The sequence below is a fragment of the Tenrec ecaudatus genome, chromosome 1 (genome assembly GCF_050624435.1).
Source record: "Tenrec ecaudatus isolate mTenEca1 chromosome 1, mTenEca1.hap1, whole genome shotgun sequence".
NCBI classification, from domain to species: domain Eukaryota; kingdom Metazoa; phylum Chordata; class Mammalia; order Afrosoricida; family Tenrecidae; genus Tenrec; species Tenrec ecaudatus.
Window position 1 is genome coordinate 192,554,305 of NC_134530.1, and position 12,429 is coordinate 192,566,733.

Below are 12,429 nucleotides of genomic sequence, written 5' to 3' on the forward strand. Positions count from 1 at the left end.
AATAATGCCATTATTAAGACAAAAATAACCCAAAGATTCACACCTCTTTCAGGATATGCATCATGAATTTCTCTGTGGAAAGTTAGGTGTGTTTGTTTGCATAACCAAAATAACAAAAACAAAACACACTCACTGCCATCAAGTCAATTCTGGCTCATAGGAACCTCGTAAGACCAGGTAGAACTCCTTCTGTGGGTGTCCAAGACTAGAATTTTACGCTAGCAAAATTTTAACAAGTATGAAGCCTCATCTTTCTCGCATGGAGAAGCTGGTGATTTTGAACTGCTGTCCTTGCAGTTAGCAAGCCCAACTCATAACTGCTTTACCACCTGGGCTCCTGCTCTTTATATATGTGCCTTTATAAAGCTGTCCCGGGGACTTGGGACCCGTTGGCAGAGGTGAGTGTGAAGCCTTCATGCTGTAAAAAAGGGGAAGGCTGGGAAAGTGCAGGCAATAAACCTGCAGCTCACAGTCTGGCCGGGAGCCAAGGGCCACGTGTGCTCACTCACTCACCAACCATCGTGTCTCCCTGGGCTCCTGCTCCCTGGGCTCCCGGTGTGTTGGAACAGCTTGCGCTTTCTTAGAAGTCCTTCTCGATGTTGAGTTCATGTAATTAGTTTCAGTGGGAGCCATCATTCTAAGTGTACTAATTTGTTTAAAATGATCTGTGTGTGTGTGTGTGTGTGTGTGTGTGTAATGTTTGTTTGTGCAGGCTCCTTGAGACCATACTCTGCTTAGACCTTAGGGCTGCGGGGCCATTTTTGGAGCTTACGAATCGGCAGACACTTGACAATTCTGAAACCGTTTAAGGAAAATGCTTACAATGACCACAAGGTTATGAAAGAAACCTCCAGAGCTCCAGGGCTCCCACCTCAGCCAGACTTATTCTTCCTAAAGCCCTTCCTTCCAGTGTTTTCCATCTGCCATGCACATTGTTAGTGCCGCAGAAGAGACAGATGTGAATAGAGTACTGTCCCCAGCCTCCAGGGCATTTCAGTCCAGTGGGATGGGGTCAGATATATTTCCCAAGGCTGCGATATAAACGACTCCACGGAGAGGTACAGAACTACTGGGTCAGAAGTAGGGAAAGCACACACAGTTGGAAAGGTGAGGAGCACGTGGCATTTGAAAGCTACCTAATACTTTTACAGGTGGAAGCTGGAGAGAAGGTAAGGTAGGAGTTCAGGAAGAAATGTTTGATTACACTCATGGGGGTAGGGGAAGAGGGCGGATACAGAGGGCAAGTGGGCTTTTAGTGCAGAGAGTAAGGAAGTAGCAGGAAAATAGCCTGGAAAGTAAATGCAAGCTCTGGGCCTAATAACCCACAGAACCTCACTGTCCTGGGCTAAGGGACAACACTCCAGATTTCTCTCCTGGTTTCAACTCGGTGCACTTCACATCACATGGAGAAGTATGCACGAGTGGAAAAGAAAGGTAAAATAAAGTCACTGTCTGTGACTAAAGAGCCTTGTAGTTTGAGGATAGGGGAGAGAAAGATAAAGGGAAATGGTGATTAGCTAAAGGTCCCTGGAACTACAAGGCATCACAGAGTGAGGAAAGCATTGTGGGAATCATGGCAACCTGCTCTGACCTTCCTCCATTCACTGCTCAGTAGAAGACTGTGAGCTTCTCAAGGATGAGGACCAGATCTTCTTCGTCATTCATGGCCTGAGTCTAGCTCAGAGGGTGGCACTTGGCAGATATTCTTATACGAACGAACAGACAAGCAATTCTTTCATAAGCCATCATTCCCGATCCTTCTCAGGTACGTATTTCTGACGTATTAACTCTCTTGTTATCTGACATTTCACATTTATGACAATAGTAAAATCAATCTACTATCTGACTATTTTGTTAATTAACAACATAGGTCTTATGGTGTGAGGTGAAAAAACACTGGCTGTGTTGGTTAGATTATGTGTCAACTTGGATGGGTCGCGTTTCCCAGTGGGCTGGTAGTTATCTAATGATGCAACTTGGCAGTTGTGCAATGGTGTGGTCATCCTCTATTTTCACATAACAACCTAGTCTTTTGGACCCTATCTTGTTGGTAAGTGAGGGGAGGTGGGGTGGGGACTCATACAGACTCTATGGGACAGAGTAGAATTGCTCCCTAGGATGTCTGAGGCTGTAAGTCTTTTTTTTTAAATAAATAATTTTATTGGGGCTCATACAACTCTTATCACAATCCATACATACATCAATTGAGTAAAGCACCCTTATACATTCGTTGCCCAGGCTGTTAATCTTTAGAAGAGCAATCAGCTTCATCTTTCCTTCTTTAACAGCTGACAGAACCTGTTATGCCACGAGGGCTACATAAGTGAGGAGTGGGTGTACCTGTAGAAAAAGGCTTTTCCCATGCCTTCTGCATATGATCAACCCCTCCTTTGCAGTGATTAATGCTTCCTGCAGATGGGCTGCCTCCCTAAGTAGATTGTCTGGGGCCTATATCCAACCTAATTATTTCTCTGGATTCTCTTAATAGTAAATACACACATGGATAATAGCTAATATTATACAATAATTTGCATAATACTCCCCACTCCCCAATATAACAACTGATGTTATACAACAATTTGAAAATACTTTGCTCCACATTTCCTAATTTAATCCTGATAATAATCTGTGAAGTAGATACCATAATTAACTCCCATTTTCTGGTAAGGAGACAGATGCTCAGAGAGTTAAGCCTCAGTGCTCAATGTCATGCAGTCAGTAAGGCAGTGTGACCCTTCTGCTATACTTAGCTGCTTCAATGAACTAGACTGTCTGAAGAAAGTGGCTGCTGGGTCTTTCCCACATCACACATCTTATCCCTTGGAGAAATGTGCATTGCTCTCTTTTGAGGTCAGGAACCAAACTAAAAGTCCAAACTCACGGCCATTGAGTCAATTTCAATTCCTAAGGAGTCTGGGAAGAACTGCCTCTGTGGGTTTCTGTTTCTGAAACTAACTCTTTCCAGAAGTAGAAAGCCTCATCTTACACTGACAGAGTGATGATTTCGAACTGATGACCTTTCGGCTGGTAGGCCAACGCATAAGCACTGCAGCACCAGGGCCTCTTAGGGTCAGGCACACTAAGTCTAAGGTGTATAGTTGGTGAATGAATGCATGCATGCGTGCATAAATTCTTCAGTGTGGATGCTTTGTATGGGTTCAGCGGAAAGGAAAGAATTCAGAGGAAGGAAGAAGCTCTTATGCAAACCATGTACTGGGTGTTGGTAGCTAGACACTCAGAGCTGGCTAGCCTGCCCTGGGGTGGGGGGTGAGGGCGCTTATATGTAGTTCCTTTCAAGAGTCAGTTAAACAACTAGTAATAAAGCAAACGAATTACAAATGCTATTAAAAGCACATAGCAAGCAAGGAGGGTGCTCTGGTCCAAAGGAAGAGAGATTTGTGTAGGGAGACTGGCTGGCCTTTCAAGAAAAGTACATTTAGATAGGCAGACCATTCAGGTTCAAAACCAGGCAAATATTTCTTACAAATAGAAGTTGGCCCAGGGTACTTCTACTCTGCAGGTGTAGCCTGGCTACCTCCTGGCCTTAGAAAAGCAAGAAGGAAAACCAAGGCACGAGGGAAATGCGAGGACAGTGGCCTGGCGGCAGCGCAGCGAGTAGGAAGAGGTGCAGAGCAGGTGAGCTGGCGCTGACCAGTGGGCCCAGCCCGGGCCGGGAAGGGTTAAAGAGGGCCGTCCGGAGCGCGTACGCTGGGCCCGCCCACCGGAGGGCGGGGCCGGGGCCGCGCCGAGGGAGCCCTGGGATTGGTCGCGGGAAAGGCGTTACGCGAGGACGGTACCAACAGTCGGGGGCTGCGGAGGCGGGGGTGGGCGTGCGACGGCCGGCGGTGCGCGAGGAGAGGCGGCCGGGGAATGGCCGGGCCGGGGGTGGGCGGGAGCCGCAGTGGCGGCGGCGGCTGGGGGCGGTGAGCGCGGCGTGGGGCTGCCCCTCCCCGGAGGCGGCCGGGGCCGCGCCGCACCGCGGCCATGGAGCGAGCCTAGGGCCCGGCAGGTGAGCGGCGTGAGGGCGGGGGCGGGCGGGCGACCCCCGTCCCAGTCCGACGGCGGGAAAGTGCGGGCGGGCACGCGGGGCAGGGTGTGGGGCGCGCGCCGGGCAGGGGCTGCCTGGGGGCGGGGCGCCTCCCTGAGGAGCCGGACACCCGTGCGGGGAGCGGTTCCCCGGCGGCCGCGGGCAGCTCCGGAGCTGGGGCCCGTCACTGCCGCGGGCACCGGCCGGAGATCGCAGGTCGAGGCTGAGAGGACACGGCCGCGTCTGCCATCTCCCCGGCCCGCCGGAGGTGCGGGCCTTACCTGGGGACGCCGCGGGGTCACCCAGGGTCCTTCTAGTCACTAGCCTGGGCGCGGTCCGCGGAGCCGCTTAGCCCGGAGTGCCCGCTGCGGCGGACCGGGGAGGAACGCGCCCCCTGGGTTTCGGTCGGGCCCTCCGCGTGGTGGAGGAGCACCAGTGCCCCGGAGGCAGGGGCGTCCGTCCCGGGCCCGGCCGTGTCCGGGGGTCGTGCGCCCGGCGCTGGCAGTCTGCACAACTTAAGGAAATGATAGGGTAGTCCACAGTGGGTTGTGCTTGGGATTTCATTTCCGGGTGTGATGCCAAGCAAACTGAAGCGTTGCCTTTAATGATGAACGGGAGCAGTTGTCAAGCCGCGCCTCTGATTGAGGAGGCTGATAGAGACACGCATTAGATTCATTCTAGTCAGACTTCTGTTACCTGCAAGTCTCCAGGTGGAGAGGGAAGTAGAAGGACGTTGAAGGGAGCATTACTAAAAGGCCATGGCACCGTTTGGGTGGGCAGGAAGTAAGTTCATAGGGAATGAGAGATGGCTTGATATTGCTAGTTACAGAGTAGTCTCATTCCTACCCTCCTACCTAGCCAGTTTCCTTCTCAAGTTTGACTTCTTACCTAAAAAAGGGGTTGAAGTGTGGAATCGTTTAGCTTTTAAATTATTAGACTTTAGAAATCTATAGTTGGATAAAATTAATATAGCTTTATTAACTATGCCTGTCTGTATCTCGTAAACCCATGTATAAGTTAACCAGGGTTTGTTAGTTTTTTTTAGTTGAGTTAGAGACTTTTGTGTGCTTGTGTTTTATAAACATTTTTTGAATTTATGCAGGAGCTTTGTGTTAAGCAGCTCTGTAATCTCATATATATGCACATATGTTAAAAATACTGCTGCTAGGCTTCTAGATCATGCATACACAGGTTTAATGTACAAATATGTCTGTATAAATGTATAAACAAAACATGTATGTCTGTAGTCAGTGGATGGCTGCAGACAAGGGCCCTCAGCATTCTTCCTTCTAAGAACATTTTGACTGTACTTATTCCAAGACAGATTTGTTTGTTTGTTTTTGGCAGTCCAAGTATTTCAAATATTGAAATACTTTCATTATTTGCCAACATCATAGTACGTGTACATCAGCTTTTCATTGATCTTCCTTATTTATTCAATGTCCAACGTTCACATGCATATGAGGCGATTGAAAATACCATGGCTTGAATCAGATGTACCTTAATCCTCAAAGTAACCTCCTTGCTTTTCAACAATTTAAAGAGGTTGTGGTCAGATTTGCCTACTGATATGTGTCATTTGATCTCTTGACTGCTGCTTCCATGAGCATTGATGGTGGATCCAAGCAAGATGAATACAGCATGGTTTAAAATCCGGAAGGGTTTAGATCCTCTCATGAGAAAGCACTAAGACAGATGGCAGCCCTTGCTTCAGGAGTGCGTAGACATTGATGCGGACTGTTATCAAGAAATGATAGTTTTCCAGTTTACTATTTTTGTTTAATAATGTTTTCTATGATTTTTGTAGCTGTACCTTTTGCCTTATACTCCTGTGATTGTTATCAGGATATGTGTTTGAGAAACTGGGGTGTAGGTGCTAAAGGTGCTAATTATTTTTCTAGTTATATTTAATATTTTCCAGAAATAACTTTTCTGAATTTTGTAAAGATGTTGGGCTTTGGGCCCTAGAACCATATAATAGGGTCTCCAGGAGACCCTTCCACCTGTGAAAGTGCAGCCCAAAGGAGACTAGAAAAGGTACCAGCAAGTCAGACTCTCAGCCTCACTACTGAATGAATAAAGTGCAGTGATAGAAATGGTGGAGGTAAAAAATGACCAAGAAATCTTGGTATTTTCCCACAGCTTTCCCTCTGGCAAGTCAATGCATGACACTAATTTGTGCTGTTTGGTTCTTTAGCACTAGTAGGTACATCTTTAGATTTTGGTTAAAGATTGAAAACTTGCAGACAACGACATTGCTTTATTTTCCTGGATACTTTGACTAGGGAGCAAACAAAATCACCATTTTTATCATCTTTATTTTTTTAATCATATTATTGGGGGTTCATACAACTCTTTTTTTGTTGTTAGTTCAAGGATCGTTTGTTGGCCTTTAGAAGTCTTTTCCAGTCCAGTCTGTTGGGGCACCACGCCCTGGCCCCAAAGTCCACCTTTAGCATTTCATGGGGACCTTGCCGCTCCATTCCCTTGCTGTTCTTCTGTACCCCGCCCCCCTAGTGCTTTGCCTTGGTGTGGTGGGATCAGGTTGGGCGCAATTCCCACACTGTGTCTCTGGTGCTGTCCCCCGCAGGGCCATGGATCAGTGAGGGACATCATGTCTCATAGTGGGACTGGCCTTGTTGCCCTCTGTGGACTGGCTGTTCTAATTGGGGTCATTGTCCTCATGGCCTGGTGGGCCAGGATGTGCTCCACTCTCCTACTCCCCCTTCATCTGCTCCCATGTGCGCCGATCAGATTGAATCTGCAGATCCAGGAGAGGGACATATCTGATCATACAACTCTTATCACAATCCATACATACATCAATTGTGTAAAACACATTTGTACATTCGTTGCCCTCATCATTCTCAAAACATTCACTCTCTACTGAAGCCCTTGGCATCAGCTGCTCATTTTTCTCCCTCCCTCTCATGAACCCTTGATAATTTATAAATTGTTACTTTGTCATATCTTACACTGTGTGACGTCTCCCTTCATCCACTTTAATGTTGTCCATCCCTCAGGGAGGAGGTTATATGTAGATCCTTGTAATCGGTTCCTCCTTTCCACCCCACCCTCCCGGTATTGCCATTCATCTTTATTTTTCATGGTCCTTTACATCAGTACTTATTTTATGTTGGTTGAGTTGATAATTTCTTGAAATTCTCTTGATTTCCGCTCTTCCTTAGGGTCTCAAAGCTTCCTCCTCTTTACTGAGTTTTGAATTCCTAAATGAAATTTGTTTCCTTTCATCTTTCCACAATTTGGGGCCTGTCATTCAGTGGTATAGACCCGGAAACCAGATCCTTCAGTTTTGGATAACTTTTAAGACTAGCTACCCACGGTCATTGTCTCCTGGTGATTGCTGCAGTTCCTCAGTTGAAGCAGGTGCGCTTTGTGTTGTGTAGCCGTGCTTGCAACCAACAAAAAGAGCAAGTCTTCTGAAGGTGGAAGTCAGGTCACCCTGTGGGACTAAGATGACAGGCACACTTCCCTTTCACCACCTAATAATACCTGCCACATAGCAGGTGTGCAGGAGATACTTGTTCCTTGAATGAGTGGATGGATGCAGGAAGGGGGAATGTTGAAGTGTTTATATTTATAGTTCCTCTTGGTCAAAACAAAATGCACAAAAGTGTGTTTCTGATTCCTTTTGGAAATCTGTTGAGTCGAATATATGGAAAGACCATTTCTTGTAGGAGCTGCCCAAGATCCGAATGTGTGGTTAAGCTGGAGCCTGACCCACCAGCAGGCCTGAGAGCAGCCCACGGTGTGTGCAGTGAGGTGTGCCGCTTCAGAAACTTGCTCCTGCTCTGGCCAGACCAGCTGAACCAAGGAATTGGAAGTCTGGTGCTAGCATTCATAGAAGACTCTAGAGCTCTTGCTAAGGGTTGGACCTTAGCATTGACAGTGACTGTCCTTCTTGTCCCTCACAGGAGGAGGTCAGATATCAGAGAATTATCTCTCCACAAGGTACTTCTTAAGGTGGTACAGTAGGTAAGCACTCAACTTCCAAAAGGTCTGCAGTTTAAGCAAGATGAGCGAGTTTGAGCAGTCTGGTCTGGTCAAGGTGACAGCCTGGGAAACCCTGTGGGGCAGTCCTTCTGTCCTATGGCGTCTCTGTGCATCAGAATCAACTCAAAAGCCTTGGCTATGGGGTGAGGTTCTTCTCTAGCAGTTTCTCCTTCACATCCGCCCACCTGCACCTCTTGCCCTGAGCTGCCGCTGCATGTTTTGTTCTCGTGGACAACCTAACCTGGGCTGCAGTGCAGAAAGCCTTTACTTTTGGCACCAGCTTCTGGCCAGCTCACATTGTCAACACAACTGCCTGAGTTGCCTAGAAGGGAATATGATGCGAGGATCTCCCTTTTGATTTTTGACTTCCTTATCAAAAACAAAAGCCGTGTCTAGCTCTGGACTCGAAGAACTTTGAGTGCACCCATCACTCCAGTCTGAGAAAGTCCAATCAGCAGAGGTTGGGCAGAGGCTGATGCAGAAGAGGCAGATTATGCTTTGGTGGGTGCTTGTGGGGGGTCTCCATTTTCTGGCCAGGTAACAACCTTCAGGAGAGGGTGCTACTTTGGGTACATAATGTAATAAAATCCATTTATTCAATAATATGAAAAGATGAGTATGTAAAGAGGATGAAACCAAGTACAAAGTATCTAGCATTCCGAGCTCGCAAATGCTGACTTTCTGCTTTAGCACCACCCCATCTAGCTAGCCTTGTCAGGACGAGAAAGCTGCACTTTTGCTGCTGTTAGTACCCCTGCTGCCCTCTTGTAAATTTGCAGCTTCGGATCTTTTGTGGAGTAGGAATCCAAATAACTGCTTCCTGAAATCGATGTAAAACAGCTAAATAGGCCTAGTCTGTCAGTATGTGAATTGTGTAATCACTATTTTGGCTGCCCACAGACCTTTTTAATTCAGTTCTTGTTTCTCATGCTTGCTTTGGATAGTGAACTTATTTCTGTGTTAAAAGACTCTCACTGCCATCGGATCGATTCTGACTCCTAAGTCACCCTGTAGGTCAGAGTAGAATTGTCCTATGAGTTTCCAAGACTAAATCTTTATGGGCGCAGAAAGCCGCCTTTTTTTCCCCCTCAGAGTGACTGGTGTATTTGAACTGCTGACCTTGAGGTTAGCAGCCCAATTTGTAGCCCATTATACCACCAGAGCTCCTTACATTCTGTATAGGTGCACTTGTGTTTTGGTAGTTCTTTCTATAGCAAAAGAAAATAATATGGAAGTGCCAGTATTGGTTCTCGATTCAGAAAGCATTGCCTGTCGTACTTGAAGGTCTGGTCTCAGCCCTGTCTTGTGTCTTCTGAGCAGTGTCTTGAGCCATCTCCATTCCTTCCCCTTGCCATTTCTAGACTGTTACTTGTTCTCCATTCCAGCCACCACCAGGAACCAATTAGCAACAGCAAAAGCCTTGGAAGGTGGAAGCAGGGTATACAGAAAGCAGAAATTTTTAATTGAATGCTTAGAATTGTAAACATGTTGGAAATTTCTGCGCTGTTAAAAGGCTGTTAAAAGACTAATTTTCCCCATGTCAGTGACATGCTCCATCTTTAGACCACAGAGCTGACAGTTCAGAATACATCTTTTTTTTAAGTCATTTTATTATGGGCTCTTACAACTTTTGTTACAAACCATACATCACTTGTATCCAACATATTTGTACATATATTCCATCATTCTTTTCTGGACATTTACTTCCCATTGAGCCCTTAGAATCAGCTCCTCCTTTTTTCCCCTCCCTACCCTCCCTCCATCCACGCCACCCCCCACCAACCTTTGTGGTCCCCCTGATAGATTGTAGATTGTTAATTATTTTCAAATATTACTCCGACTGCCATCTTGCTTCCCCTCTGGTTTCTCTTGTTCTTTTCCCTGGCTTGGGGTGTGTGGTTATGTGATATTCATTGCGATCGGTACCCCCCTCCCTCCCCACTTCTCCCCACCTTCCCGCTACCCTTTTGCTATCTCTATTCCCATTCCTGCTCCTGGGTTCCATGTGTTGTGAGTTTTATCTCTTGCCTGTACCTATGTACATGCTCCCGTCTAGTCTAGATTGGGGTGGCACTGAGGTCATGATAGTGGGGTTGGGGGTTGAGGAGGCCTCCAGGAAACAGAGGTATATTGCGTGACCCATTAGTGCTCTACTGCACCCTGATTAGCTCACCCTTCCCTGCGATCCTTCTGTTGGGGGATGCTCCTTTGTCATAGATGGGCTTTGGGTCTCCGCTCCAACCCCCCTCCATTCTTACCAATGCATTTTTGTTTGTTTACTGTTTGTTGTGAATCTTTTGATGCCCATTGCCCAGTCTTGACACCTTACGATTGAACTAGCTGGTGTGCTTCTTCCGTGTGGGCTTGTTGCTTCACTGTTGGGTGGCCGCTTATTTAACTTCAAGCCTTTAAGATCCCAGACAGTATATATTTTGTAATAGCCGGGCACCATCCTCTGTCTCACCACATATGCTTATGTTAGAACAAAGTGTTCTTGTATTGAGGAAAGATATGAGCCGAGGTCCAAGGCCCGTCTGCTCCTTCAGTGTATTGCCTTATAAATACATGTACATAGGCCTATACCACTATTATTATGGATTAATGTATTTGCATAAGTGCACACCTCTGTTAATCTCTCTATCCATACCTTTGCTTCCTAGAGCTTGCTTCTGTTTCCTTTTGCCTCCACCTGCCCCACCATCACTTTTCCCCTTCTCCCACCTCTTAGTGCTTCCTCTCCACTAGCTTGGTGTTATTTTAATACTCACAGGATCTCTAACCTCGCCTAGGTTCTGGTTCCGCTTCCCTAGTTATTCCCTTCTCCATGGCACCGTCCGCTCACCACACCCTTCTCCCCACCTCTTCTTCCCCCTCTATCTTCTGGGGCCATTGGCCCTATCAGAATACATTCTTATAAATGTAAAAATGTTTCTCTGTTACTCCATAGCCTTTTATCCAAGTGTTTATTGAGAGCCTCTCACATGCCGTGCACTGTGCTCAATTACTTGGAAATCCAGAGAGAGTGAAGCGTGGTGTCCAGTACTCAGAGAATTCACGGTACAGTCGAGGAGACAGACGTGCCAAGAATGGATGGATGGAAATACTTGTATTTCCAAAGTGACCACTCAGGCAGATTTTGAGCACATTCCTATTTGGGGTTTTACTGTTTCTGAAAGACATCTTGTGTGGCCTATGCAGCTTAATGTACTCTAGAACATTTGAGGGAGCCACCCCCCAAAACAACAAGACGAATGGATAAAAATGTCTACTCCTAGTGCATTTGGAGTTTATTCCACCAGGTCAGACTGTTAATCAAGCTTTCTAGTTAGAGGTTCTGAAAAGATTTTGTAACAGTGTGTGACAAAAAAGGCCTGATTTGTGGCAGACGGGTGACTGGCTTTGCCACCATGACAATGTACCTGCTCACATAACCAACTCCATGTGCCATTTTTGGACAAAAATGCCTCTCACCCCATGCTCTTTACCTGACCTCGTTCTGTGGGGCTTCTTTTTGTTTCCATGAATGAAGAGGGACTGAAAGGACTGATTTGACAACGTAGAAGATGTGAATTAAAAAAATAAGGGCAATGCTCTCAGCTATCCAAACAGATGAGTTTGAAAAGTGTTTCCAAAAATGGAATTGCAGATTTGACAAATGTAGTAAGTGTTATGGAGAGTACTTTTAAAGTAATAAGGTGGTTTTGTAAAAACAAAATTAAATACATAGCATTGAAGAAAATTTCCATATTTTGGGGGGCACCCCCTTATAAGGTTAAAAATATGAAGTGATTTTGTAGCAAAAAGTTTATCTATGTTTTGAAGAGCTGTACTGAACTGAACAATAAAGATGGAAAGTGTATGAGATCTGAAGGAAAATATTAGAGTTGCCTATTTCTTCACGACACAGAAGTACATTCGATAATGCAGTCTTAAGTGGTAGTTATGTATTGACGATTGAGCAATGAAATGCCTAGAACTTAGGCAGCTCTGTCGTACCTGGCCCATTTAGAGCAGGATGCAATTCTGAGGCTGTTCCACAGTTTCTAGATCAGTGAACACTGCCTGGGTTGGTTTTTTAGAGTAAGTCTCACTGGCAGTATGAGCTACATGTGTTTTTTCTTTTTCAAGGAAGAGGGTTAGAAGGTTCCCAAAATTCAGGCTTAAATGGGACAGGGTGCCATTTAAGGAACTGCATTTTCTTTGAAGGGGACAAACACTTTATTACTGATCCCATCTTTACTCTCTTACCCAGGAAGAAAGGCTCACGTAATGCTTCATTAATGCCTGAAGTTATTTTGGTGGGTGTCCTTCTTATGGGGCCTCTTAAAGGATTTTATGGACAGAATTCTCAATATACAGATATGAATAAATGTTTAAATGGAAGTGAA

General features: G+C 46.1%; 1 protein-coding gene across 3 annotated transcripts in view; it reads left to right on the forward strand.

Moving 5' to 3' along the window:
- Positions 1 to 3,855: 3,855 nt before the first annotated feature.
- The window catches only part of FAM20B (FAM20B glycosaminoglycan xylosylkinase), a 43,920-nt gene continuing 35,346 nt past the window's right edge, over positions 3,856 to 12,429 (forward strand). The window contains exon 1 of one of the 3 annotated variants that reach the window (XM_075527900.1): positions 3,856 to 4,009. The gene's annotated coding sequence lies outside the window, so the exon portion shown is untranslated. The remainder of the gene's footprint in view (positions 4,010 to 12,429) is intronic. The other 2 variants (XM_075527885.1, XM_075527890.1) reach the window with 2 other exon arrangements.